The sequence below is a fragment of the Gadus morhua genome, chromosome 4, assembly GCF_902167405.1.
Source record: "Gadus morhua chromosome 4, gadMor3.0, whole genome shotgun sequence".
NCBI lineage: Eukaryota > Metazoa > Chordata > Actinopteri > Gadiformes > Gadidae > Gadus > Gadus morhua.
This window is the reverse complement of record NC_044051.1, coordinates 26,808,267-26,835,348: the sequence shown is the minus strand read 5'-3', so window position 1 is coordinate 26,835,348 and position 27,082 is coordinate 26,808,267. Positions and strand designations below refer to the sequence as shown.

The 27,082-nt window shown below is 41.9% G+C and overlaps 2 long non-coding RNA genes across 2 annotated transcripts; one reads left to right on the top strand and one right to left on the bottom strand.

Moving 5' to 3' along the window:
• Positions 1–1,261: 1,261 nt before the first annotated feature.
• On the bottom strand, positions 1,262–5,162 carry LOC115542635 (uncharacterized). The gene is made up of 3 exons (XR_003976584.1): positions 5,063–5,162; positions 3,353–3,478; positions 1,262–1,913 (listed from the first exon to the last, which is right to left on the bottom strand). It is a non-coding gene; the product is annotated as an uncharacterized LOC115542635 (long non-coding RNA).
• Positions 5,163–10,740: 5,578 nt separating this feature from the next.
• On the top strand, positions 10,741–16,008 carry LOC115542634 (uncharacterized). The gene is made up of 4 exons (XR_003976583.1): positions 10,741–10,884; positions 11,520–11,679; positions 12,952–13,076; positions 15,563–16,008. It is a non-coding gene; the product is annotated as an uncharacterized LOC115542634 (long non-coding RNA).
• Positions 16,009–27,082: the final 11,074 nt, after the last annotated feature.

Sequence of the window (27,082 nt, the reverse complement as noted above, 5' to 3'; positions counted from 1 at the left end):
AAAACTTGAAACTGACAAAAGTAATGATACATCAATATTTCTTAGTAATCAGACTTTTTATGGAATTTTGGAACAGAATAATTAAGAAATATCACACGAGAGGGAGTGCTGTTGTACTACGGCTGTGATTCTCTTCGGCACTCGGCCAACGGCCTCATACCTACGACCGAATCCCAGCCGTAGTACAACAGCACTCACTCCTGAGTGATATTGCTTTTATACAACAGTTCTACAAGCACCAATCATTAGTTAACAATAATAATTAACATATTATGATCAGATTTCTTTGGTTCATTAATGATTTATTTGGCTCCGCCAACACAAATAGATCCGCAACTGGACTGAACTGTTGCCAAGCAACACATAAACACATTAGCATTACATTAGATCTTCGTTCCTATCCTCACCTATGGTCATGAGGGCTGGGTGATGACCGAAAGGACGAGATTGCGGGTACAAGCGGCCGAGATGAGTTTTCTCAGAAGGGTGGCTGGCGTCTCCCTTAGGGATAGGGTGAGAAGCTCAGCCATCCGTGAGGAACTCGGATTAGAGTTGCTCCTTTACTTAGAAAGGAGTCAGTTGAGGTGGTTCGGGCATCTGGTAAGGATGCCCACTGGGCGCCTTCCTTGGGAGGTGTTTCAGGCACGTCCAGTGGGGAGGAGACCTCGGGGAAGACCCAGGACTAGGTGGAGAGATTATATCTCAACACTGGCCTGGGAACGCCTCGGGATCCCCCCGTCAGAGCTGGTCAATGTGGCCCGGGAAAGGGAAGTCTGGGGCCCCCTGCTTGAGCTGCTCCCCCCGCGACCCGACCCCGGATAAGCAGATGACGATGAGGATGAGGGCATTACATTCGGGTCCCTTGGTCCTCTTCTGGCGACCATTCTTAATTCAACTCCAATGTTACTCCTGGAAACATGTTCATATTTGCTGTGCAAAGTTAGCTGCAATCTAAGCTACAAAAAGATTGTTAATAACATTAACGGTTATGAGAACACCCGTAAAGCGGAGCGATACGTGTATAGTTAAAAGACCCAGTGCTGTTATACTCTATATCTAGCCTGGATACCAGCCTGAACTCCGCCCACAAAATATTTGGTCTGGAGAATCAGTCTGGAATTGAGCTCGTTGGGAGGTATTAGGTCAGATCAAAAAGTGATCTGACCAATCAAATTGTAAGGGCGGGCTTTATACGTTGATGGACAGATGATACACATTAACGTAATCAACCACGTCACCAAAGAGCGCTCAGCGCTTTTACTTTTTTTCCCAAAAATGCTGACCGTGTTGCCAATTTGTCCGTGTATCCTTAAATTCTTTTTACAAAACAGGCATAAATCGTTTATGTCCATCTTCTTTTTCTACTTCTTCGAACGTGCGCTCAGTTGAGTTAGTTTGAGAATAGCTGTGCTTCGCACAACATACGTCACATACTACGTTGCTCTGATTGGTTTTAGGTCTATCCAATTGAGCGAAGAGGCATTTTCCTTCCTGGTTCCGCCCTATAATCACAGCCCAATGGTTCGGTCTCAGACTCATATTCTGACTAGAATTATGAGTATGACATCGCCAGGCTACTCTATATCAGCACTGGAATGCCTCTTGTCCAATCAAATTACTTGGTCGGAACTGACTTGGATAATTTGTAATAATCTTCATCTTCTGCCGCAACGTCTTGTAGTAGAGCTTCTTGGCCTCTTGTGGCACAAAGAACTGCAGCATATCCTGGAGTGCATTCAGATTCCATATATAAATAGTTTTCCAAAAAAAAAAATCTGGTATCCAGGACCATGTACCCGCTGAGCTACAGCCTTGACAACCTGATAGTGCTTAATTTCATAATGCATTTGATGGTGTTGCCTTTGATTCACGAATTCTCCATTCAGCCCACTGCACGCATTCTCCTTCATCTTCTGCAAGACACAAATGCAAACATAAGAAATTAATGAGCGAAATCATAACACTTAGATTTATCTGCCAGTTTACGTCTACCCGCCTGTCCAAACAGTGGCGGTTGTCATTAAATCTAGGCACTAAGGCCACATACAGCTGATGCTCATGAAGTAAGGCAGATAAGAAACTGATAACTACTGATTTCTCCTTTCCTGGCACAGTCCTTAACATATGTCATGAGGCTAAAAACCTATAACATTACATAACTGACGACCAGTCTAATGACCGTGAAATTTGCAGGCAGTATCGTATGATGTATGCACAAGCTAATATGCTTATCAGAAAATTTGGTATGTGTTCATCTTCTGTGAAAATAACACTTGCTGCTTCTTGCTACAAAAGAAGCGGCATTCAATTATGGTATGAGGCTACAACTCAAAGTGCCTAGATGGAGTAGCACAAGCCTTCCGTTTGTGAATGTTGATGTGCCAACTTGTCCTGCTGTTCTCAGAAACCTTATGCATAGATGTATGTGTAGACTACTGTGTCTTGCAACAAGTAAGGGATAATGGACCACGTTAGACTATCAAAAGTTAATACACGCTCTAGATGATAATGCGGCCCCAAAGCGGAGGGCTGATCCAATGTGTTGGGGGCGCCCTCTGGAGGCGCCCTTAATTAATTAATTAAAATATACGAAACAAGCGAAATTAAACCAAACATGTTCCCAAATGGAACAGAGAAGGGAGGGGCGGGGGATTAAAGTTAGGGCGCACTGAAACCCTCACCGTAGTACGCAGGACAATGCGACAAAGCCATCTATCCCACTCTATAGAAAATATCGAGATATATCGCCATTCAGCCAAAAAATATCGGGATATCATATTTTGCCCATATCGTGCAGCCCTAATCTGAATACAGACGTCGCAAAACCTCTACATCCAGCTCTCCAACAAGAAGTTGACAACGAAGTCCTTACGGATGGCACAAGCAGGCGATTTGTTCACTGATGCATTTCCAATGCAAAAACCCTGACAACCAATTGGAATACAGACGCTGCAAACCCTCTCCATCCAGCTCTCCGAGAAGCAGTTGACAACAACGGAGACCCTACAGATAACACAAGCCCGTGATTGTTTCACTTGCTCCAAATTAAACGGTAAGGGAACTAATTTCAGACAAAGCATCTTTGCACTTTTGTTTTTTTCAAAGGTATCTGATGGGTTTGCACAAATAGGAAGTAGGCTAATTATATTTGAGGTTATCTGGCACAACATTGTATTGGTTATTGTTGGTGGCATCATTGCATTTTTTTTTTTACAAGCAGTCGCAATTGCAAGAACTAAAATATTACTGACTGGCTATGCAAACTGCAGCTTACTGATGTTTCATGAATGGTCTTAGTGAGTTAATATTTCTTTTTATGGAGTTTCTACAGAATTTGCCTGTTAAGAGTTACCTTTGCCCTTAAGAATTCAATACACGTCAACACAAAATAACCTTGTTGTCCTGGAGATGTTTTGAACAGGCAGGCCAGTTTCAAGGCCCTCGGTCAGGACTCGAGTGTGAGACACTGCTTCAGAGACTAAAAGGGAAAGTTGCAAGAGTAAAAGAAAAACATCAGTTACACCAAATATGTCAAACCACTTGGGTGTCTTGACCACAGTACACATAATCATGTCTTTTCTTTTCTCTCTTACTACAGGCTTTTTACAATGTATAATGTACTGCACAACTAAATTGCCCAAACAAGTTCTAGCTTTTGTGAGGGAAAATAACCTTGAAATGACAGGTACATGAATTGATCCTGGCAAAAACATAAAAATGGCACCCAAGCAAAATACACAAATAAGGTAAAACGAACATTAACCTTGACGTTCCAGTTTCTGGGGTGCCTCGAGCGCCAGGTTCAAGAGCAGTTGACTGCTCGAGCTATACACTGCTCCTGAACCAGGCGCACGAGCCTCCCCAGGGAAGATGCTCATCTTCCGTTGATGTAGTTGGCAACTACGGTCGTACTGACATTTACAGCAATAACCTATTAATTATTTAATATTATATACAACTCTTGGTAAGTAGAATAACACGAATAGCGATCATGTTTGACTGTCGGTCTGTTAGCAACTTTAGTTCGACCATATTCGTTCATAGATGACTAACTAGATATACTAACTAACGTTAGCTTTATCATCAATGACATTCAGCTAAACTCTGTGCCAAATTGCTTATGGCTACTGCTATGCCAGGATAAGTTATTGCGGTTATCACAGCTGTGTATATTTACTTCACATTAACGTAGTCTATGTTTATATTAGACTACGTTCATATATGAGTAACATTAAGAAACAACATTGCTCATATGGCCAACTTAAAATGTCAAATTGCCAAAGAATAGCAGCTAAATGTCCGTTATATCAGAGACATCTATTGCGCTCGAGACATCGTTTGATTTGATTATCAAAGTTCATGACAGATTCTAGAAGGACATTGATAAATTATTAACGATTTCATGTTTACAAAATTGTTCGTTTGCTGTACTACAAGTAATGGATTTTTTATACCAATAATACTATGAATGTCATCCATTATATTCGTTTTAGTCCCATTTCCCAATAAATAACGTTGTCACGGTCACGCGCTGCGTCCCTGACTAGCAGCTGAATCCCGCGAAACCGTCGCGGGGAAATCCAAATCATTAAAAATGATCAATATACTACGGGAAATCGACCCGTGGATATGTCGGCCCAGCTACATATTGTACCATAATACTAAATAAAACCAAATATTAATGACCCCCTTCACCCAAGCCTCCACAAGGGCAAGAAAAAAAATCGAATATATGCAGTAACGAGCTCACACTAACTAGACTTCTTTATATAACTTAACTGCGTGCTGAATCCAACGTATCGTAATATTATTTCCTGAAAGAAAGGACAGCACTGTTGCATTCAAAACTTTTGATCGCCAACAACGGACGTTTCCCTTTTTCAGCGTGTAATGGCCGTGAAGAAGCCATAACACGCTGAAGGGCGCGCGGCCCGAAACGTCCGTTGTTGGCGATTCAAAGTTTCGAAAGCAACCGAGTGCTGTCCTTGCTTTCATGAAACCATAATACTCAACAACTCCATTTCTAAATTACGCTTAATTTGGAAACAATTCTGCTGCTTACCTTGCTATGCCACATAATCCCTTGGCTGTCGGGTGCAGCCTGCTGGCAACGACGACTTGTGCACACTGCACAGAAGTGCGCCCCCTCATTACAAATGCATTGAACCGGAACTGAAATCACACGCAGCCTCTATTTTTTTAACCAATCTGATCACAGTTGATTTACTAGTACGCCAGGTGTGGCCATAATAAGAATGCATGTGCTTTTTCAACTTGAAGGGACTTTCAAATGATTACATAACTAAAAACGACATGTTATTAAATGTTAACATTCAAATACACATTCACACAGAATGCACGGTTTTAATCCTGTCAGATAAGCACACTGCAAGCCATCTCATAAATAGTATATCTTAGTTTATTACAGCTGCCTGTAGGACCTTCTACACTTCAAAGTGAATGTATTTGTATATTTATCCTGAAATAGGTCCTTAATAGGCTATACATTATTAGAAGGGGGATTCTTCACTTGCATGTGAAAGGGTTAAATGCAACTATTCATTGTTGTCACACTATGCCATCAAAACTAACTGTGTTTTTTTTCTTCTTCATTTGCATATTTATGGGACACTGAAGACCATTCAAAGCTCACGGCAGAAAAGGTATCAAACTTGCATTTCATAATTGTATCCGATACACACAGAGATGGCCTCTTATTGGAGTAAAAGGAGGCGAGTCTTGTCCAACGCAAGGGAGACAGAGAACGAGATTTTGCAGCAATTACATTTAAGTACAGTTAATCAGGCTGAAAATGCCCCCCCTAGCTTACCAGATCTAGCACTGTGTGGGACAACTTCAGAATTCGAGAACAGTCCTGACCAAAACACTACAGACAGTGATGCCAGTGAAAGAGAGGATTTTAGTGGGTTATCCAGCTCTGATGAAAGTGAGCCTGAGGAAATGAGTTTACAAGCTAAACTAAAGCAATGGGCATCAACTTTTGGCATTACTCTTGTTGCAGTTACCGCTCTTCTATCAATATTGAGAGTACACCACTCTGAGCTGCCTAAAGATGCCAGGACACTTCTTGGCACACAAAAGAAAATAGCTGTGCATGCATTAGGTGGTGGTGAATATCACCATTTTGGATTGGCTAAGGGAATTTTATCAAAATTGAATTCAATCCATTTGCCTAGCTGCCTTCAGACAATTCGGTTACAATTCAACATCGACGGTTTACCCATTTTTAAGAGTTCAAAAGTTCAGTTTTGGCCAATTCTTGCGATGCTTGATTGTGATTACACAAAAAAAAACTTTTATTATTGGTTTGTTTTGTGGAACTGGAAAACCATCTAGTGTGTAAGACTACCTCAAAGAATTTGTCAATGACCTTACCCAGCTACTGAGGAATGGATTGACCTTCAGAGGTAAACCTCTAAAGGTGATGGTGTGCTCGTTCATTTGTGATGCTCCAGCACGTGCTTTTGTGAAACAGATGAAGTCCCACAATGGGTACTCTGGGTGTGACAAGTGCAATCAAGTTGGCGTGTGGCAAAATAAAATGACATATCCTGAAATAAATGCCAGGCTTAGATCAGACGAAGACTTTGCTTTAATGTCAGACACAGATCACCACCTGCGACCTAGTCCCCTTACTGGCATTGTTCAGATGGTAACCCAGTTTCCCATTGATTACATGCACCTCTGCTGTTTGGGTGTAACAAAAAAACTCATTCTTTTCTGGATGAAGGAAGAACCTGGCCATAAGACAGCCATCTAATGTCATCTCAGCTATATCATCTAAACTGATTGCTCTCCGTCCCCATATTCCATCTGAATTTGCCCGAAAACCACGAGAGCTGACAGAGATCGAAAGATTGAAGGCTACAGAACTAAGGCAGTTCATGATTTACAGTGGACCTGTGGTCCTAAAGCACAATCTACCAGAAGAGATTTTTGAGAACTTCCTGTTGTTTTCCATGGGTGTGTTCTTATTACTCAGCCCCAACCTCTCTGCACCCATGATTGATTTTGCCAATCGAGTCCTAACAGCATTTGTTAAAAGCTTTGGAGATTTATATGGTCAAGGAGAAATTGTATTTACAGTTCATCAGGTGATACATCTAGCTGATGTGTACAAACAGTTTGGTGCCCTTGACCGTGTCTCTGCATTTCCTTATGAAAACTTCCATGGAAAAGTAAAAAAAATGTTGCGAAAGCCTCAACTACCATTACAACAGGTAGTCAAGAGACTGTCAGAGGTGCCTCAAACTGTTACTCCACCTCCAAGTAAGCAGCCCCTTTTGTACGAAATGCACCAGGATGGTCCTTTGCCTCTGCAATTCAGTACTGCCAAACAGTACAGAAAGGTAGTAACAACAGATTTCTGCCTGTCAACAAACACTGGGAACAACTGCATAGCAGTAGGACAGGATATTGGACTGGTCCAAAACATTGTGCTATCCTCTGGTTCAGTCTTCATCATCTACAGACGATTTGGGTACAAGGAATCCCATTTCACATATCCCTGCCCCTCCTCTCGAATAGGCTGTTTTCAGGTCCATACGTTGGTAGATGATCTTGAGGTTGAGCTCCTTGGGGATGTCAGCAGAAAATGTGTGCTTTTTCACAGACCAAGACCATTATGTTGCCATCCCTCTTCTTCACCAATCCTAATTCCTTGTCTTCTGCAATCCAAAAAAGAAAAAAAAAAAGATTTTTTTGTTATTGAACTTTTTCTTTATATAAAATACACCAGTCCTAAAATCGAATTAATGAAAAAAAAAAAAAAAAAAAAAACGACAAATAGCCAAAAAATATATATCTGAGTGGTGACAAACTGCTGTAAATCAGCTGTGAATGATCTGAGTAGTTAGAGTGCTTCAGCTGAGTAGCATTGTATACTCTTCCTGCGAAGTGCTTTTTTTTTTCTTTCTATTTTTTTGGTTTTTGAGAAGGTAATTCTGGGGAGGGGGCATTTGCCTCGAGCCCGGCAAGCCTTTGAAGATAGTTAGGTTGTAGATAGTTAGGCTTAGATAGTAGTTAGAGACGACAGGTTTCAGAGTACGTCTTCACCCAAGTTAAGCTGGTGTATGCAGTTCTCTCACCACTTATGATAGTGATTCAATTTTCAATTAAATTTTATTTGTATAGCCCTTAATCACCATTACAGTCTCAAAGGGCTTAACAGGCCAAATATTTCTGAGACTGTGATCAACTGTGATCACTGTTGATCTTGCAACATACACACTATGTTATATATAACAACAATGACTGATATATAGGCCAAATATATTTCTAAGGCTTATTTTTCACACTCAAAACACAGCGATTTTTTATTTTCTTTCATTCACCTCATTGACAGATGGCACAGGTGTGGAAGGTCGTCGAATTCAAAGATAGGAGCACTACCATAGTGCCAAGCAGCTGGTTGGAGGAGGCAGGGGAGTCATGGAATTGTTTCTGGCCTCCTAGTTCTTACGATCATAACCGCCTCCAGAAGGCAGTCGCGCACCAACTTCCTCCAGGTGCAGCGTGGGACGTGCATGGTGACGTGAGGGTCTTGGTTAGCTGTGGTAAGGAAAAATGCTGCATATGAAAACGTTTCTATAAGATTCAACTTGCTAAATTTCACTAATGCATGCCATTCACTTTCAGCAACATATGTTAAGGCAAAGGACTACCTGAAAAAGTCCTTACTGTGTTTAACATCAGACATACAGTCAGAGGCTGAAGACCCTATCAGAAGGAAAAAAAGGTAAAAAACAAAAAATGTTCTCCTCTCCAGAGGTGAATTGGGCCACACATTCCCGCTATCCATCAGACCCTCCCAACCCTCTAAGCCCCTTCCTTGGATAAACGACTCCCTTCAATCGATGCGCTCTAACCTCATGGGCTGCTGAGAGAGAATGGCATAAAACTAACAACTTACTTAAGTTGTTAGTTTTTTAACTTAACACAATACCAGTAACTATTATCATCTTTTGCTTACAATGTCACAGCAGCGAAAAATTCACAATACAACTGAGATTCACAATACAACTGACACCCGGAAACTGTTCCCTACTTTCAAATATCTACTAAACCTTTCCCTTCTTGCTACAAACCTCACAGCAGAACCTTATGCTTCAAAACTCAGCTCATCCTAGAATGACTCTTGTCCTAACACTTTTTAACTTTCAATGCACTCTCTTCCATCTTTCTATTGCACTTAAACTTCAGACAGTTTTCGGGTGACTAGTGGCACTTTTTGGCACTCTTAGCAAGGTTTTAAATAGTGTTGTAGCTTAAATGTTAGTCCTCTTGTTGTAAATCGCTTCAGCTCAAAGCATCTGCTAAATGCATAAATGTATATGTTCTCTGTTAATATTTCTGGTGTTACCCACTGACTGCCATGACTGTCCTTGATTTGTTCCAAAGGCCAAACTCACGCTACCTGCAGGAGCCAGCTGGAAGAGTCCAGACCACTACGGGCCCGCCGCAACACTTTTTTGAAGGTGCAGACCTTTAGAGTTAAACTGAACAGCAATGAAACATTTTAGAAATTAAAATATAAATATTTCAGAAACGGCTGTTTGACTGCCCATTTTGTCAATTTTGTCTAAACTGGCACTTACTATGCTTCAAGGTGTGGACACTGATGACGAGGCACCACCCCCCCCCCAAGGAAAACAGCACGACAATCTGTAGATGTAGGGCCAGGTAGGTAAAATATGTTGCATGTGTTTACTGGTTAATGCCAGTACAAATGGTACTTTGAAGCACCATTTGAAACAACACCATGTTTAACACATATGTTAGAAATACCATTTGGCTCTCTTATTCAGTTTTGAAGTGTTTCATTTTTTTCAGACATCAATAGTGAGTGGCTATTTGGGCCATCGACCACCCAAAGAGGTAATTTTACTTATCAATAATTGTTCCTCATACATAGTTTTCCCCATCTTCCCCGTTGATCATTGCTTCAAACCAACACGTTTTTTTGACACATTTCATTGTTGGTCTGACTGGATGAAGGACTACCCAACTGCATACAAAGCCATTCCTCTTGTGCAGTAAAGAAACACACACACACACACACACACACACACACACACACACACACACACACACACACACACACACACACACACACACACACACACACACACACACACGGCATCCCAGGACCAAGCCAAACTTCCTCGATATCAGGCTAACTGATGGTTGAACAAGTACAACTTAAAATATTGTAACTTACACACAATAACATGACTTTTTTATTCCAGCTCAATCAAATGGCAGCCAGAGACTTGAGCTACTACATCTAGGTAAGTTTTGGCGTCAGTAGAACAACTAATTTCAACATGTATTGATTGAACATGTATTTATATAAATTTCTTACAAGGTAAATCTTACAAACTCTTCCTTAAATACACTACTTTGAAAAAAATATATAATCATTGGCACTTGACACTAATCAATGACTTTTGAATATAGATACAGTCCAACCAAGCCACCAGCTATTGCATGGTAAGTCGAGGAGACAAACATTCTAACCATTGTTTTCATCATTATCATACACATTATAATTAAGATGAAATGGGAAAGTACACCAAAGTACACCAAACCCCAGAAAACATTTCTAATAAGTAACTTCTATGAACAGATATGGGAATATCTAAAGTCGTGGAGCTGCTTTCCAAAGTGCTGGAAGGAAATAAATTGATGAAAGCGGAAATTACCAACCTGGGGAGTGAAGTGAGGGCGCTTAGGAGAGAGATGGTGAGGCCGGTAGCACCAGAAGCTGCCGCTTCGTCCATCAAGCTGCCTCTGAGGACAATGGAGGAGTTTCAATTAGCAGAGGCTGTTATGAGAGAAACCCCCTGCGAAAAACAAAAGATGGTAGGTACAAATCTGCACTACCCAAAAGCTAGTCAAAGTATATGTGTAAATTAATAAAACCATACCTCTTCTTTCCAGCCATCCACTACATCACTCAGTATTTGTAGGAATTATCTTTCAAAACAAAATTAACACATTACTCATTATGTGAAACAGTGAGGAGTTCACCTAACCTAAATTGGTACATATACAGTATCTCACAAAACCCTTGCCATTTTTTCAAATGTTTTAATGTATCTTCTCATGGGATAACTCTATAGACATGAAACTTTGATGTAACTTAAAGAAGTCCGTGTAGAGTTTGTAGATTACGATAGATTTATTGTCACTATGGGCGCAATGGTCATGTTCATAATTAAGTGTACTCAGTTATGTGGCCAGCTGTTTAGTTGTTAATGGATGTGTTTTTAGTCATATTCTGAGGACAATAAATCTATAGTTCTCTACAATACGTATAATGACTAGTTTAAGTTATAATAAAGTTTCATGCCAAGGGTTATCCTATGAAAAGATACAATAAAATATTTGCAAAAATGGGAGGGGTGTAGGCCTATTCACTTTTGGGAGATATTGTAATTATATATGTTATAATTATCAATGTTTCACTTGTTTGTTGGTTTATTATGTCTTGTCAGATCTTAACATTCAGTCTAATTGGAGGGCACACTGCAGAAGAGGCCGTAAGAAGGATGTTGCAGAGTGGCCTAACAAATAACCTGGCGTGTCGCTTCAACTGGGCAGGGAAAGGCTTCAAGGAAGCCTTTAAAAGCACTGTCCTTAGTGATGTACTGTTCGGTATGTTTGTCAAAACTCAGTCACACCACACAAGTATTAGACACAGATACCACTGATTAAAATAAATGCTTTTAAACCAGCAAGTCGATTTTTTAATATGCACTATGGGTAGTCTTCTGAGCTATGCTTATTTCATGTAAAATCAGAAAAAGTCCATTCATAGGCTACTATGCGATCTCAGTTTTGTGTCCAGATGCAGCAATGCTTTTAACACTGACAATATTCTGCACTGCACTCTTGGACTATCAGTCAGCACTATAGAACACTTTAGTTTGACGTTATTTTACTTTTACTATCTAGCTATCTTGCACCGAAAGCCTACATTCACATAAGAATGCAACAACGCGCTACTCCGCTAGCATTGGCTACGAGTGGTATGTCGGGCTACGGGCATACATGCCCGTAGCCACGACGCTGAAGTTGGAATCCGATTCGCAGCATCCGATTCGGCTTGAAAACCACTTAGAATCTTCAAATCGGTCCTGATTGAAAACCACTACACCTATACTCTTCAAATCTGGACTACGTTATCACAGTAAGGCTATACATTATGTAAAACATAGTTTCAGATTTTTGAAACCTTTACCCTATTTGTGAAAATGCAATGCGGTCTGGACCCCTAAATTAGCCTGTATTGCATTTTCACAAATAGGGTAATGGTTTCACAAATCTGAAAATATGTTTTACATAATGTATAGCCTCACTGTGATAATTTAGTCCAGATTTGAAGAGTCTAGGTGTAGTGGTTTTTAATCAGGATTAGTTCTAATGCGGTCTGGACCCCTAAAAAGCATTAAAATGTGCCTTTATTGCATTTTCACAAATAGGGTAAAGGCTCACAAATCTGAAACTATGTTTTACATAATGTATAGCCTCACTGTGATCATTTAGTCCAGATTTGAAGAGTCTAGGTGTAGTGGTTTTCAATCAGGACCGATTTAAAGTGGACCAGCTGCCGAATCGGATGCTGCGAATCGGATGCCAACTTTAGCGTCGTCCCGTAGCCTACCAATTTAACCCTGCATGCATGCATTCTGTAATCAAAGAAGTAACTGGGATGGAGTCGATGTGGTAACCCATAGTGCAGTAAAATGAGACTGAGAGGACAGTGAAACCAATGCACTGCGCACCAGCGTTAAGGGTCTGTGGTTAGGAAACAAATTGCTGACTTTTTGCCTGGTGCACTATGCAAAAAATGGCCATGGCCATGTTACAGCTTACCGTCGCCATGTTGGTAATTCTTGACCGGGTTTGTTTCTTTCTTTCTTTCAGCTGCACTCCAAAAACAGCTGCCAGGGACCACCCATATTGTTTTTTCAGGGACACTTAAGAAGTGGCTTAAATATGCACCAGAGAGAGAGGGAGGTGGAGGGAGGCGAACAAATGAACGCGATCAGGTAGGCCTATGTACGCTTGTTCCACACACCATGCGTCCTTCGACGGATGAGCGTCGCGAGTGCGACTCTGAACCATGGACAGGTCTGAACGGACGGACCCAAAATGCATTTCGAGAGCGCAATGATATGGAGCCAGTTTCCTGCCATAATTCCAACCTGAAAAAAAAAGTTTCAAAGGGTTATACACTAAAATTCAACCATCTGTAAACATGATTTTGTGTTCTATTTTATCTTCATCATTTTCACCAACACATTTTCAAAGTTCAAACAATATCACCAGCGCATTTGCAGAGTTTCAAATCTGGCACTGTTCTAACAGTGTATTTCATTGTTTCCCGGTTTTGAAACCTTGTAAATGGGATTCTGCAAACAGGTGTTAAAAACATGTAAAGGTGTACGTTTACGCCATTGCAATGTCTTTTTTCAGAACTGACTTTTCAGAGATTTGACCATGCAGGCGCAAGCTTTGAGTCACGTGAATATTGGCAGCGTTCTGTCGCGCATTCGTTTTGAAACTCCTGACAGTCTGAAGAAAAAGAAAACGTTCCTGGGGGCGGGACCATTTAGCTCTAAACCTATTGGTTGCTAACCCTTTTCTTCAGAGACTGTCAGTGCCCTATACCACGAAGCTCGCTGAACATACCCAGGCTTTCTTGGGAAAACCTGGCTCGACAGAGCCGCAACTCGCAATCAGAGTTAAATGGTACCACGAAGCTCACTTTAGATTCAATTAGTTGAACCAGGTTTTCCGCTTTAGGTTCAGTGCGCGTTCAAGTGAAAGGGGCGTTTTTTGCGTCATTTTTCTCACCTTTACGATAGATCAAGCAGTCTATATGCGTATAAGTGAAAAGATTCTGCATATTGTCTGTAAAATAACTATGCCAAATGCAGAATTGTTCGCCATTAATCCAAATAGAATGATGATGATTTAAAAATGCATAAGCAACTTCCATCCTGCCTTATTCTATCATTTAGGGAATTCACTTTAAATACACCCTATTTAAGAAATGTATAGCATGTTTTCGACTGCTGAGAGGTAGCGGCTGTAGCGTAGTGGATTAGTATAAGACCCGAACGCCAGCGACCGGGGTTCAAATTCGCCGGTCTATCATCATGCATTTTACCCCCATAGATGTGGTGCCAGCACGGCCTTGAAAATATGGGTTCAAGTTCGAAATAAGCACAAAAATATAATTCCATAAGCTTTAGTGAATAAGTATTCCATATGCATGAGAATTAGGACTTTTTTAAGCTTCACATAAATTCGCGTCACTTGGGAGTCGAACCCCCCGCGCAGAAATTCAAGACTGACGCGCTACCTCCACTCTAGCACTCTGTCACTGAGACACAATGCGCAACAGTAATCATTGTCTACATAAGGTCCAAAAGGACGATCAAATAACGAACACCCTCTGATGAGAATCTGTATCTCTCATGAAGAACCCCAATTTCGTTGTTTGCACAATGACAATAAAGTCTGAAATCTGAATATCGTCAGACAATGCCAAGGGATCGGTTCTGTCCCGTAAAACCCTTGTCTCCGGAGAGACGCCTGTACGAGAAATGCGCCGGGGTCCACGGGAACACCCACAAATGGTGACGCCATTGTCAGAGGAGGGGCTAGGAAGCTGCGCACGCCGATTTAAGTAGCCGATCTCCGGCTAGACTAAGCCGAAAAACTGCTCCCGACCAGGTTTGGTTGCGAGCATAAGTCACCATGGTGATACAACGACGCTAAAAGAGATCGACTTTCGTGGTACAACTAAGCCAGGCTTGGAGCTCAACATACCTCGCTAACCCTCTAAGCGAGCTTCGTGGTACAGGGCCCAGGAGTTTCAAAACAAATGCGCGACAGAACACTGCCAATATTCACGTGACTCAAAGCTTGCGCCTGTGTGGTCGAATCTCTGAAAAGTCAGTGCTGATAAGTCACTTCTGAAAAAATACATTGCAATGGCGTAAACATACACCTTTACAAGTTTTTAAAAATAAATATTCAACCTTTCAAAACTTATTTCTCAATGTATGAACACCTGTTTGCATTTACAAGGTTTCAAAACCGGGAAACAATGAAATACACTGTTAGAACAGTGCCAGATTTGAAACTCTGCAAATGCGCTGGTGATATTGTTTGAACTTTGAAAACATGTTTGTGAAAAAAAAAAATACTTTGAAAATGTGTTGGTGAAAATGATGAAGAAGATAAAATAGAACACAAAATCATTTTTAGTTTGAATTTTTTTCAGGTTATAATGTCTTTTTTCAGTGTTGCAAAACCTTTTTTACAAGGTGTTGAGTTTTCAAACCCAGACTTACAAGCCTTTGAAACTTTTCTTTTCAGGTTTGAATTATGGCAGGAAACTGGCTCCATACAATGCAAGTCACGGGCGCATGGCGTAGTTTGAAACAAACCTCATTCAGTGGTATTGCTGGACTCATTTTGTAGCCTATACTGCTTATGTTAATATTCCTCTATTTATTTTCAGGCGCCGCAGGATCCTCGACCATGAATGAATGTGTGTGTGTAAATAATAATTATATTCGTTAGAATAATAGGGTTAATTGGGTTTGGGTTGTTCGTGTTCGGTTATCACGTTGTGTTGTTCATTATTGTCGCCACCGTTGTTGTGTCATGTTTGTTTGTTGGGTGCTCTATGTGAGAGGATTTTAATGAAAGTAGTCTGCGTCGAGGGGTGTACGGGGCGCAGAACTACAGTTAAATAAAGCCTGACTGTGCGTTTCTTGGCCGCCGCTACAATATGTTTGACAACAATAGCCTATGTTCTGTGTATTCATATATTCATTAGAGCCTTGAAGGAGATTCAGTAGCCTTAAAATCCTAATTTAATTGTAGAGTCATATCATGATGTCCTTTAAATAAATCAGTGAGTGAAGAACCAACATCGACCACAATTCGACCATAATCACTAGTTAAATAAAGGTTGAAAAGGGATCGACGCGCCGTCGTCGGTCGCCTTCCATTCAACGTTGAATCGACCTGGAACAGTATGAGCAAACTGCCGTTGAATCGACCAAAATTCGACCATAATCACTAGTTGAATAAAGGTTGAAAAGGGGTCGACGCGCCGTCGTCGGCCGCCTTCCATTCAACGTTGAATCGACCTGGAACAGTATGAGCAAACTGCCGTTGAATCGACCAAAATTCGACCATAATCGTTGAATAAAGGTTGAAAAGGGATCGACGCACCGTCGTCGTTCGCCTCCCATTCAACGTTGAATCGACGGTGGACAGTATGAGCAAACTGACGTTGAATCGACGCCCGGTCTCAACGCTGATTCAACATGTTTTGGTTGAAAATACGGAGGTTGATTCACGGTTGATTCAACGCTCTTTTGCTGTCTGGGTCAGTGTTTGTTAAACCTCCGTTCGTGGAACACCCCTCTGTTTCAGGTAGCTGGTTTTGAGGCAACCGCGAGTTTGTTCGCTCTGAGTTAGTGGAAACTCTGAGTTTTCCGTTTCAGGTAGCAGGTTCAGCGCAACCGAGAGTTAGTTGCTGCGGCAACATATTCCGTGGGTCTAACCTGCTCGGGAGGTGGTTAGACCTACTCTGAGTTTGTTGTCTATAAGGCTGAAGGCAGCTCTCCGACAGAAGGAAGTGTTAGAAATGGCATGTCCTTTTCTACGAGAGCCTGTGGACGTAGAGGCTGCGATCCTCAGAAGGAATCTCCGTGAGGAACGATTATTAAGACCCCGGTTGGATATACTTTATTTTCCTGATAATTTTCTTCATGAGCGCTATCGTTTTTCAGCGCAATCTATCATTTATTTAGACCACCTTCTCAGCCCCCATGTTAACTGTCAAACGCACCGGGGGCATGTTTTAAGTTTATTTTTATTTTTTTTATCGCAATTAACGCATGTGCAGAATGATCCGCCCCGTGCATCCCACCCGCTCTGTAGCCTACTACAGTCACTTCAACGTTGTGGCTTTCCCATGATCAGAGTAGCTGACTAACCACACGGACCTATAACTGCTGCAAGTCAAGAAACTCATTTTAAGAATGTAAGGCAGAAAAGACCCTGGTACTGCTTTTAACCAGATGCTGTTCTTCTCTACATGCACATGCTCAGCATAATCGTCTGCATTGTTCACTGAAGTAAAACCCTTTGAGTAAACTGTTCAACAAAATAACTTGTCCCACCACAGCCCGTGTTCTAATAAAGACAATCTACTTATTATTTTTTTATTTCCTGAAAGCACAAAAAAAAAAAAGTCATTTATATTGGGTATGTTTTTAGAGCAGGGAACAGTATCCCAGTTTGCACCTCAATAACTTATGTTGCAAAATTTGGATCTCCAAAGCATCCTTTTGCATCTTTTGAATTGTTACAATTGCATGGAGGTTGGTGAGGGCATCTGGTTCAAGTAGGGCGATGACGCCATCAGTAACTGGAAGAAGATGATTAGACAGTGCAATTATTACTTGAGCCAGAATATTGCCCCATCTAATTTGCAACGCGCTGGGTTGCGTGTACATATTTAATTATTTTGAATAACCAACCTCTTATACTGTAAGGCACTTCTATCCTGGGGGGTGGGGGGGATCAGAGGAGCTCCCGCAGGGATGCCCTCAGCCACAGGACGCATACTCTGTTGGCTGAGGGCCATCTCCTCAGCCTCTGTGAGGGCTGCAGGTGGTGGACCCCCTCCAGTCTGCCGGGCCTCTGCATTTTTTCGATTTGCTAACATGGAGGAAAATGTTACCCTAATATTCAGTAAGTGCTATTTTGAAGACACATATATATTTATAATGCATTTTGCCTAGGTGTAGCCTTCTAATATATCTAAATCCTATAAAATATTGGCAGTGTTGGGGTGGCTGGGAAATGTACTACTTACATTTACTGCTTAAATATAGTATACAAATATATAATACATGTTGAACATAGCTGTTAAATTAGGTAGAGCAGGCAAAACAGCACAATTGATTTGATTTAAATTAAACATTAGTTTACCTGTTTAAACTATATTTTAGTACTTCATTTGCTGCCAAGTCCTCGTGGGGCAACTCGGGGTTGCGTAAATTGACACACACACACACACACACACACAATTTAAATATTGAATAAGTGGAAGATATTAAACTTTCCTCTTATTTTATTTTATTTTACTAATTTATTTGACTCGTTGACTTGTTCAGCTATTTCCTGCCAAGCTCTCTCTTGCGCTCTCGCTGCCGCGGCGGTATTGCTTTTTTTTGTTAGAATGGGTAACTGCTCGGCATACACGTAACACGTTCATTAGAATTTCCAATTCCGTGGGGGAAAAGTAAGTGAATCTACGCTTTTGGTCCATGTTTGATCATGTTATCAGAGATCCATTGATGATGGCTCTTCATAGTCAACAGGCACGCCCTCAACCCAGAGTGAACATACTCAGAGTTGATTAACCCAACGCTGATCACCTGTTCTGAAACCGAAAACCCAGAGTTGCTTTTCAACCCTGAATTCTGAGTCAACCAACTCAGAGCGCAGGATTAAACTCAGAGTATGTTGAACCAGCTACCTGAAACAGGCCTCTGTTCTGACCCCAGACTCCCAGGCACCGTGTGTTTTCTACCATTAGATATACAGGCCTAATAATAATGATCCAATAATGATCCATACATCACGTCTTTTTAAGTTTGGCGTGGACTCGCACAACCCTGTGTTAACCAACCCTGAGTTCATTGAACTAATGCATAACCGCTGCTGTGGAACCGAAAACTCTGGGTTGGTCGGCACAGGGTCAATCAACCTAGAGTTCAGCGTTAACTCAGTGTTTGTTAAACCTCCATTCGTGGAACACCCCTCAGGTCAGACTTTGCACTACATTTGATCATCGTTAAAAACCTTCAAGCATGTTCAGGGATCTCAACCTGCATAATTCCCAGGAATTTCAACTTGTTTAAGGCAAAAAAATCTATCAAATGTCTAACTAGAATTCACACATAGTAATCATAACATAGTATTTTCAGCATGCACTGAACATTTGCATTTCAGAATATAAGGCATAAAAATATGAAACTCAACAACATCATTTATTGAAGGTAGTATTGGTTTCAAATTCTCGGCATCTTTTCATAATTACGTTCCATGGCTCTCTGTCATATTTAACTTCACGATATTTGTTATGGTGCTAACAGCAGAAAACCATTCATTGAACATATAACGTACTTTTTCTGATATGGGATACCTTCTGTTCGTGTTCTATTTAAATTGACCTCTAGATCATACTCCTGCTGTGTCCGCTCTTTTAAGCAAAATTCAAAATCATATTTAGTATTTACGACATATACTGCATCCTTACGATTTTTTCTACACAAATAAGTTATTTGCCTCTATTTGTTTTACAGTAAATTCGACCCATTTGTACCACCTATTTGCTTTTGCTTCCCTGAACAATTGGTCTGTTGTTTTTACCCTAATGCGTCCACTGGGATCAGGTTTATATTGTTTTAGGGTCCTAGCTGTTGAGTGGCGACCAATGCTTTTAGTGTTATTACCCTTCCGAATGGTTGTCTGCTCTACAAGAGACATTGGTGTCGATGTTAAGATCTTAGTCGCCATAGTTTCTGAATTCGCCATTGATATTACGGTTGCCAATGTTTCTATATTATCCTCTTTAGATATTATCATTGTGGTCCCCTCTACTTTTGCTAGTATTGTTGTTAATTTTATTTTACTCTGTTTAGGTTGGATATCTACTTCACACCGATCTTTCCTATTCGTATGTTCATAATTCTGGCGGAAGGTTAACGCACATTCATTCAGTAAACACAAAATTCATTAACTTGGTTCTGCGGTGGTATCTGAGCATATAAGAATATTTTCCCTTTCTTGTTAAGTATTCCTGAATGAGTTGGGGCCGGATTGTCCTGTGTTTCTCTTAGGCTTCCTTCAGTACCAGCCCCTGATTCCTGGCTCTTCCAGGTCTGTGTTGTCTCCATGGTTTCATCCTTCCTCGTGATCTGTCCTTGAGCCAGCAGAATCTGGCACAACCTGTAGAGGATCAGGAACAAGCTCCCCATTTTCAGCATCATCATGTGGCTGTTGCTGGCTCGGCTTGGTCTGGTCCTGGGGCAGCTGGTCAGCCCCAGGCGTGTCTGCATCTGGCTCTTCACCCTCCTCCTCACGCTCATCCCTGGCTTTGGGTTGAGCGGCTTTTGTGCAGTGGTTGAGATGATACCACGTGGCACTTCCTTCCACCTGGATGGTTGTTGGTGTTGTGTTGGTGACTTTGTATGGTCCTTCTCTCCTTGGCTCGTTCCACTTTCTCCTGAACACCCTGAGGTACACTTGGTCAACTGGCTCCCCCCCTCTTGGTGGTTCCTCCTCCAACTCTGGAACTCTGTGCTTCTTTCGCTGGGATTACAAACTTATGTACAGCAGTTAGTTGTTCAAACATATTTTCCTTAATTAGTTAACTCTAATGGAAGTCCATTTTGGGACCCTCGAATGTTAGGTGAAGGCATGGGTCGACCCTTAAAGCGCAACTTCACCCATTTCACATAAGCTTTGTATTTTTAGAACCCCCTGCATATTTTTGAATGGTCTAGCATCATTCCCTTATTTTCTGGAGGGACTGGAGAGATCCGTATCGATCTCCAATACTTCCTGTTTTCAATCACGCAATATGACGATTTTTGCGTACAAGAAAATAGGAAGTGTAAGAGGGGATGATTCTCGTAAGACTACAACCACTAGTGGGCACTAGTGGGTCCCACCCCCTAGAGGGGGGTGGGACCCACTGACGCTACAGACCTATTAGAGCAGTGTCTCTAATATCCACAGTGTCTGAAGCTAAGATAACAGAGGCTGTTGATAAAACTGAAGTACATTGGCGGAGGGTACTGGATCTGACATAGAAGATGGCTCCATGCAAAAGTTAACCATTTCGAAAGAAATACAAACGAGGACTACCGTATTTTCCGCATTATAAGGCACACCGGATTATAAGGCGCACCTTTAATGAATGGCCTATTTTAGAACTGTTTTCATATATAGGGCGCACCGGATTATAAGGCGCATAGAATAGAAGATACTGCAGTCAAACGTTTGACTGGGGTTGCGTTATGCATCGACTAGACCGAGCTGTGCTAAAGGGAATGTCAACAAAACAGTCAGATAAAGTCAAACTTTATTAAGCGTTCTGACAACTCCGGTCACTCCCATGGTAACGATGTTCAAACGTTAATGTGCCTATTAACAATATCTCATCAATATCTGATCAATATCAATATCTCTTAACAATAAGATCACTTTTCAGTTCATTCCCCGTCTATGAATCCCTCGAATTCTTGTGTGTCCGAATTGAACAGTTGGGCGAGTACGGCATCCAACATGCCCGGATCCCTCTCGTCATTATCCGAGTCAGTGTCGCTGCTGTTGCCTGGCAGTTCAGTGATTATTCCTGCCTTCGTGAAAGCTTGGACCACAGTTGAGACTGTTATATCAGCCCAGGCATCCACGATCCATTGGCAGATAGTGGCGTAAGTCGCCTGGCGCTGTCTTGGTGACTTGGTGACGTGATGTTCGCCTTCTTGGCCCCGTCCACACAAAGCCGATTTTTTGGGTGAAACCGCATAATGCTACGGCCACACCAAACGCGTGTAACGTGCCTAACTTGACGCTTGATCATTGTGTGTCACAAAAATGGTTCAACGCGCCAACGCGCCTGTGGCTGCGCTGGATTTAGGAGTCCGAGGTAGGAAACCCAAACGCCGCCATGTTTGGGTGCATGATAGAGTTTAGATCGGGTTAGATTAAATAATCTCGGATATAAATAACAATAATCGGGTTAAATAACTTCACATGGTGTGTCTGGTGTGTTTCCAGCATTCGTAGTGTTGATCAGCAGATAGTCCGCCAAGACGTTGAGGTTGCTTAGCAACCGGAGACGCTGTCCATGCAAGTGAATGGAGCGTTCCCTCTTCGTCATAACTATCAAACCAAACATCCTTCACATTCAACGAGCGAACATGATGAAAGTATAATGCACATTTCTCGCTAAAAATGTTTACATAAACGCATTTAATGGCGTAACTATGTTACTATTTCCACCCAGAATAAAGAAAGATGTCGGCCGTATGCTTCTGTGCAAGCGTCACTACTCTCTGCCAGTGACGTCGGGTCAAGCTCCACGCTGATTTGTTCCATTAGTAGATGGAACAAGGAGGTGTCCGATAGGCGGAGATGATCAGCGGGAGTGGCCGCCAGCGAAGCTGTGCATGGTGGGAGTTGTTGTCTTCAATCCACAAGCGCCAAAAAGTCACTTTCTGCCTTTTCTCGGTCAAGACGGCACCAAATTAGAATTTTATTTTATTATTCGACTACATATAGGACCCAATTTCAATACATATTCATGCCTCCACCGGTGAAATGCTCCTTTAAGCATTTCATGCAGAGTTAAATGTGTCGTTCTGTTAATTTTCATGCGATAATTCATTAGTGTCAGCCGTAGTGCATTAGTCCTTTAATTTAGTACTCTAATTTAATCTTTGTCTTAAGCGTCCCATTCCTCTCTCCACCATACCTTGTGGTTTGAGGATTGTAGACACGGACTAGTCTTTATTTGACATGCAGATGTTAAATCACTTGTTTGAGTGTTTTCTGAATAAACGCTGCCCTATCGTCTGAGCTAATTTGTGATGGAATTCCAAACCTTGGCATGACTTCTCTAGTCAGAAACTTGATTAATGTAGCTGCACTTTGGTCTTTTGATGGGACTGCAACCAACGTCGAAACGTCTAACCTTAACCATCAGCAAACTAAAACCAATCTTTTGGGAAGGGAAATCGAAACCAGTATGTCCAAAACCAAAGCCCAATATGGGTGGGTTTACCATCAGCCGCCTGAAACCACGCTGTTCCAAAGTCATGCACTAAACCGAAAAACATACATGCGTTAGTGGGCTTCTATACCACAAAGGTAAAATAAAATAAAATAAAACACGACATGCCCCGTTCCAAGACCACCTCTGCTGCCAGAGCTGACATATCTGACTCCTGTTCCCCCTCCACCTTTCATCAGCCGGCTTTTCCTATGATGGTTGCAGTTCGTCACTTCATGATCAAGTGAGCCAGTGCTCACAGTGACTCTGCCAAGTAATCGTGACTGTGCCTGTTTTAGGTTGTCCCGGGCTTCAAGGTGGGATCTTACCCGTCGTTTGCTAACCAGCCTTCCATACTGGCTTATTGCAGGATGCCGTACCTGGAATACAATCAATCCCCACCCATATAGTGGTATAAATCGCAAAGTGGTGGGATGGAGACAGAGTCTTCAGCCCCATCTACCCTATGCAGCCAAGTGTGTGCGTAATGGATACACATCAGGGAAACTATAAAACAAAAGGTAATTTATCAGAGTTAAAATTATTAAAGTGTTGCAGCAGCAGTAGTGGCATTTGAAAGGTAAACCCACTACTTCCGAATCCAAATTGACAACATAGCATGTAGGACCCCTTCCCAGCAGATGTGGCGTCAATCCACCTATTGTCCTCAACTAGGGAGATGTGAAAGAAAACAAAAATCACAATATTAAAACTTGCATTTTCAATATTGGGCGACTCACTTCTGTCTTAACCGTTACTCAAAATCACAATTCTCTTCATAATCCTACACGATTGCCCTTCACTATCTATTTAAATTAGACAACCTAATTAAACCTTTTATTCTACCTATTGCTTACATTTAGTGTTTTCCACATTTTGATTCACTACTATACCCAACCCTAACCCTCTATATTGTCCTTATCTAGTTTATTCAACACTGAATTGATACATTGTTTCCATTTACTATTAACCATATTGTTTTATCAGAAGTATGCTTGTGTATCCCCTTGTGTATTCCATCACTCTGAGTAGGAGAGGATTCTCCCCTACCTCGGCGGCCCTGACACACACACGAGAACAGGCTCACACACACATCCTTTCTTATTGTATTTTACTTATCTATTTTAAATGAAATTTGTCATTGTGGATAACCTGAATTAGAAATTTGGATAACGTTTTATCGTACTTATTTGGTCTAATTTTAAGTATTGCCAATTGTTTTTTCTAAATTATAAGATCACTTTTAATAAATTGTCTATTACTATCGTAATCTCTAAGGAAATATTTTATTTGTGTTGTTATCTTGGCACCTAGACCTCGTCAGGTCCAAGCACCAAAACAACATCCACCTATCCACCGCGCTCCCGCAGAGTCAATGGGTTGGGTCAGCTCCTCTTTTGATGAGTGCAACTGTGTTTGCCCTGGCGCGATTGAACCCCTTGACTCCTGTGAAGTGTGGTGTGTAGACAACTTTTAACGCTAATTGCTCATGTTTTGGAGTCTAGATAATTACCCTTAAATCCTGTGATTACCATGTAGCTCTAATACTTCAATACTGGGCTCTCCCCTGATTTATCACCTCTGGGTTGGGCCCTGGGTTGGGCCCTACCATCTCTCTCTATTCGTCCTTTACATTAAACTCATCACATCCAGAATCTTCTCAATCCACTCCCTTACCCGACATACTGTCTCCCACTTAACCAACACAGTGTTTCACCAGTGCTCTGTGTACCAAGATGTAATGATCTATACCACATGGCGCTTCGACGCGATGGAGAGTCTCCAAGAACCACAGAATCACCAATCCCAGTGGTGGTTCTACGTTTTCTCTCAAACAGTGGACATAGGTTACATTCAGGAACCAATTACAGAGTACATCCAAGCGCACAAATAATCTATTCAGTACAATGCAAATTCATTCTCTTTCTCTCTGTCCAGCCCCCACCAGCGGTTTTTCCTTACTTACTGTCAAGTTGTACGGTTTTGTTTTGGTTTTTTGGTGAGTTTTCAGTTTTGTTTGGTTGGTTTTAAGCACTGTGTTTTTCCCCAACTCGAAAAGGATGTTACACTGAAGGAGTTCTGCAGGCACTGGGTTTCACTCAAGGACTGGACAGACAACAGTTGTTTCCGTTTTTGGTCTTTCCTCTTTTTTTTTTCTTTTTTTTTTAGAATATAGAGCACAAGTCCAAAGGTTTGCAATGGTTAGCCCTTAGTCCTTAGGTAAAAAACCTAAGATAAACAGACATGAAGATACACAGAGCAGTAGTTAGTTGTCACTTGAATAAATGTGCAAAATGCAATAAATGTGCAAAATGCAAATACATGGATGAAATGTGCAAAATGCAATAAATGTGCAAAATGCAAATACATGGATGAAATGTGCAAAATGCAATAAATGTGCAAAATGCAAATACATGGATGAAATGTGCAAATATGCTATAATCCTGTGCAAATACATGAATGAAATGCAAATATGCTTCCAATAAATATTTACCAAATTTGCCATGTTACAACACTAGGAAAAATAAATATTAGCAATATTTCATTTAAGACTTGTAGAAAAATAGTAATCCGTACAAAGTGAGTATACATTAAATTGACCAGAAACTACCCCAATTCAATGAACATGAGCAACCCCACTATGAAATATGAAGCGCCCGTGCCCGCCTGGAGATGCGTGGTTAAAAGAGTTACAGCCATTTCGCTAAAACCACAACCAATAGACTGCAAAGTCTCAGATGCAACGTGCCCAGGCCACCAAGCCCCTTGTTCCGTTTTCAACCAACATTAAAACACTACAATGGTGACAATCAGTGCAAACACCAAGCTCCAAACATGCCGACCGTACACGCCACAAATCCAAACAAACGAGTCAAGCGCTTACCGGCAGCCTCTCCAATTTTCAGCGTTATGTTCCTGCACAGCACTTCTTCCAAACTGAGAGCAAGCACAGTTTAATTTCCGTGTTACTCTCACCAGTGTGTCTCCCCAACTAAAGGCCAACCAGATAAATAAGCACCTGTGAGCTGAATGCAGCACAACCAAATCAGTAGAACCGCGGACAGCTGACACTCATTAGTTGACTCGCGCTTCTCTTAATCTTAATAAACTCTCATTTACCGCGGCTAACACACCACCTATTTTTTCTATTTAATTTTTCTGTTTTTAATTTTTCCCGTGCATTTTCCCTGTGGATTTAAACAAACCGCTGCAGACCTAGTCTGACGCGACACCCACAAACACACACACACACACACACACACACACACGCGCACCCACAGACGCACACACCTGCATTTTTCCTGTGAATTCAAAACCAAAACGCTGCAGACCTAGTCTGACGCGACACCTCCCACTCGAGCTTCCTGTGCCTAGACAGGAAGGTCGCACACAAAAACCAAACTACATCACCATTAGGGGCACTGCTCCTCAACAGGCAATAAAACTATGAGCCGCCTAACATCTCTGCGCAGTACCACACAGTTGCGTAACTCTTCCCGGTCACCAGAGGTGAGGACTGCTGGTTGCTGAGGGTGAACTGAGACACAGCTGCCTGTGGTGACAAGAACTTCAGCATCTCTAACGATGCCCTTTGGGTCAGAGGATACGGTGACGACTCGACCAAGTCTAAATTGCCCCCGCAAGGCATTCTGATCGCAGAGCCAAACAATGTCACCAACAGAAACATTTCTTTCTGCGGTGTGCCACTTGGACCGGACGAACAGGTTGGGGCCTGCGAGCTGGGACCAAGCTTTCCAGAACTCGTTGACCTGGGTTTGGATCTCTCGGAGCCGCTTGTAGGGGTAGTTCTGGAAGTCAAAGGACTTGAGGTCTCCAGTCTGCGATGCTCGACCAAGGAGGAGAGAGTTTGGCGTCACGTATTGAACGCGGTCCTCCCGACTCTGCACTCTTGCATCAATAGGCCGCTCATTTGCCAGGTTTGCTGCCATCTGGAGGGCTGTGAGGAACTCGCTGAAGGTGAGGTTTGCCTGGGTGCTCAGACTTTGAAGGGCTCTCTTTGTGATCTTTACGGCAGCTTCTGCAGCTCCATTTCGATGCGGTGAATCGGCAGGGAGCACTTTCCATGTCCAGCTTGTCCCATTCTTCACAGCATACTCTTCCAGGTTTGGCATGTATTGGCTACCCAGGAAACTGTAAAGGTCTTCCAGCAGA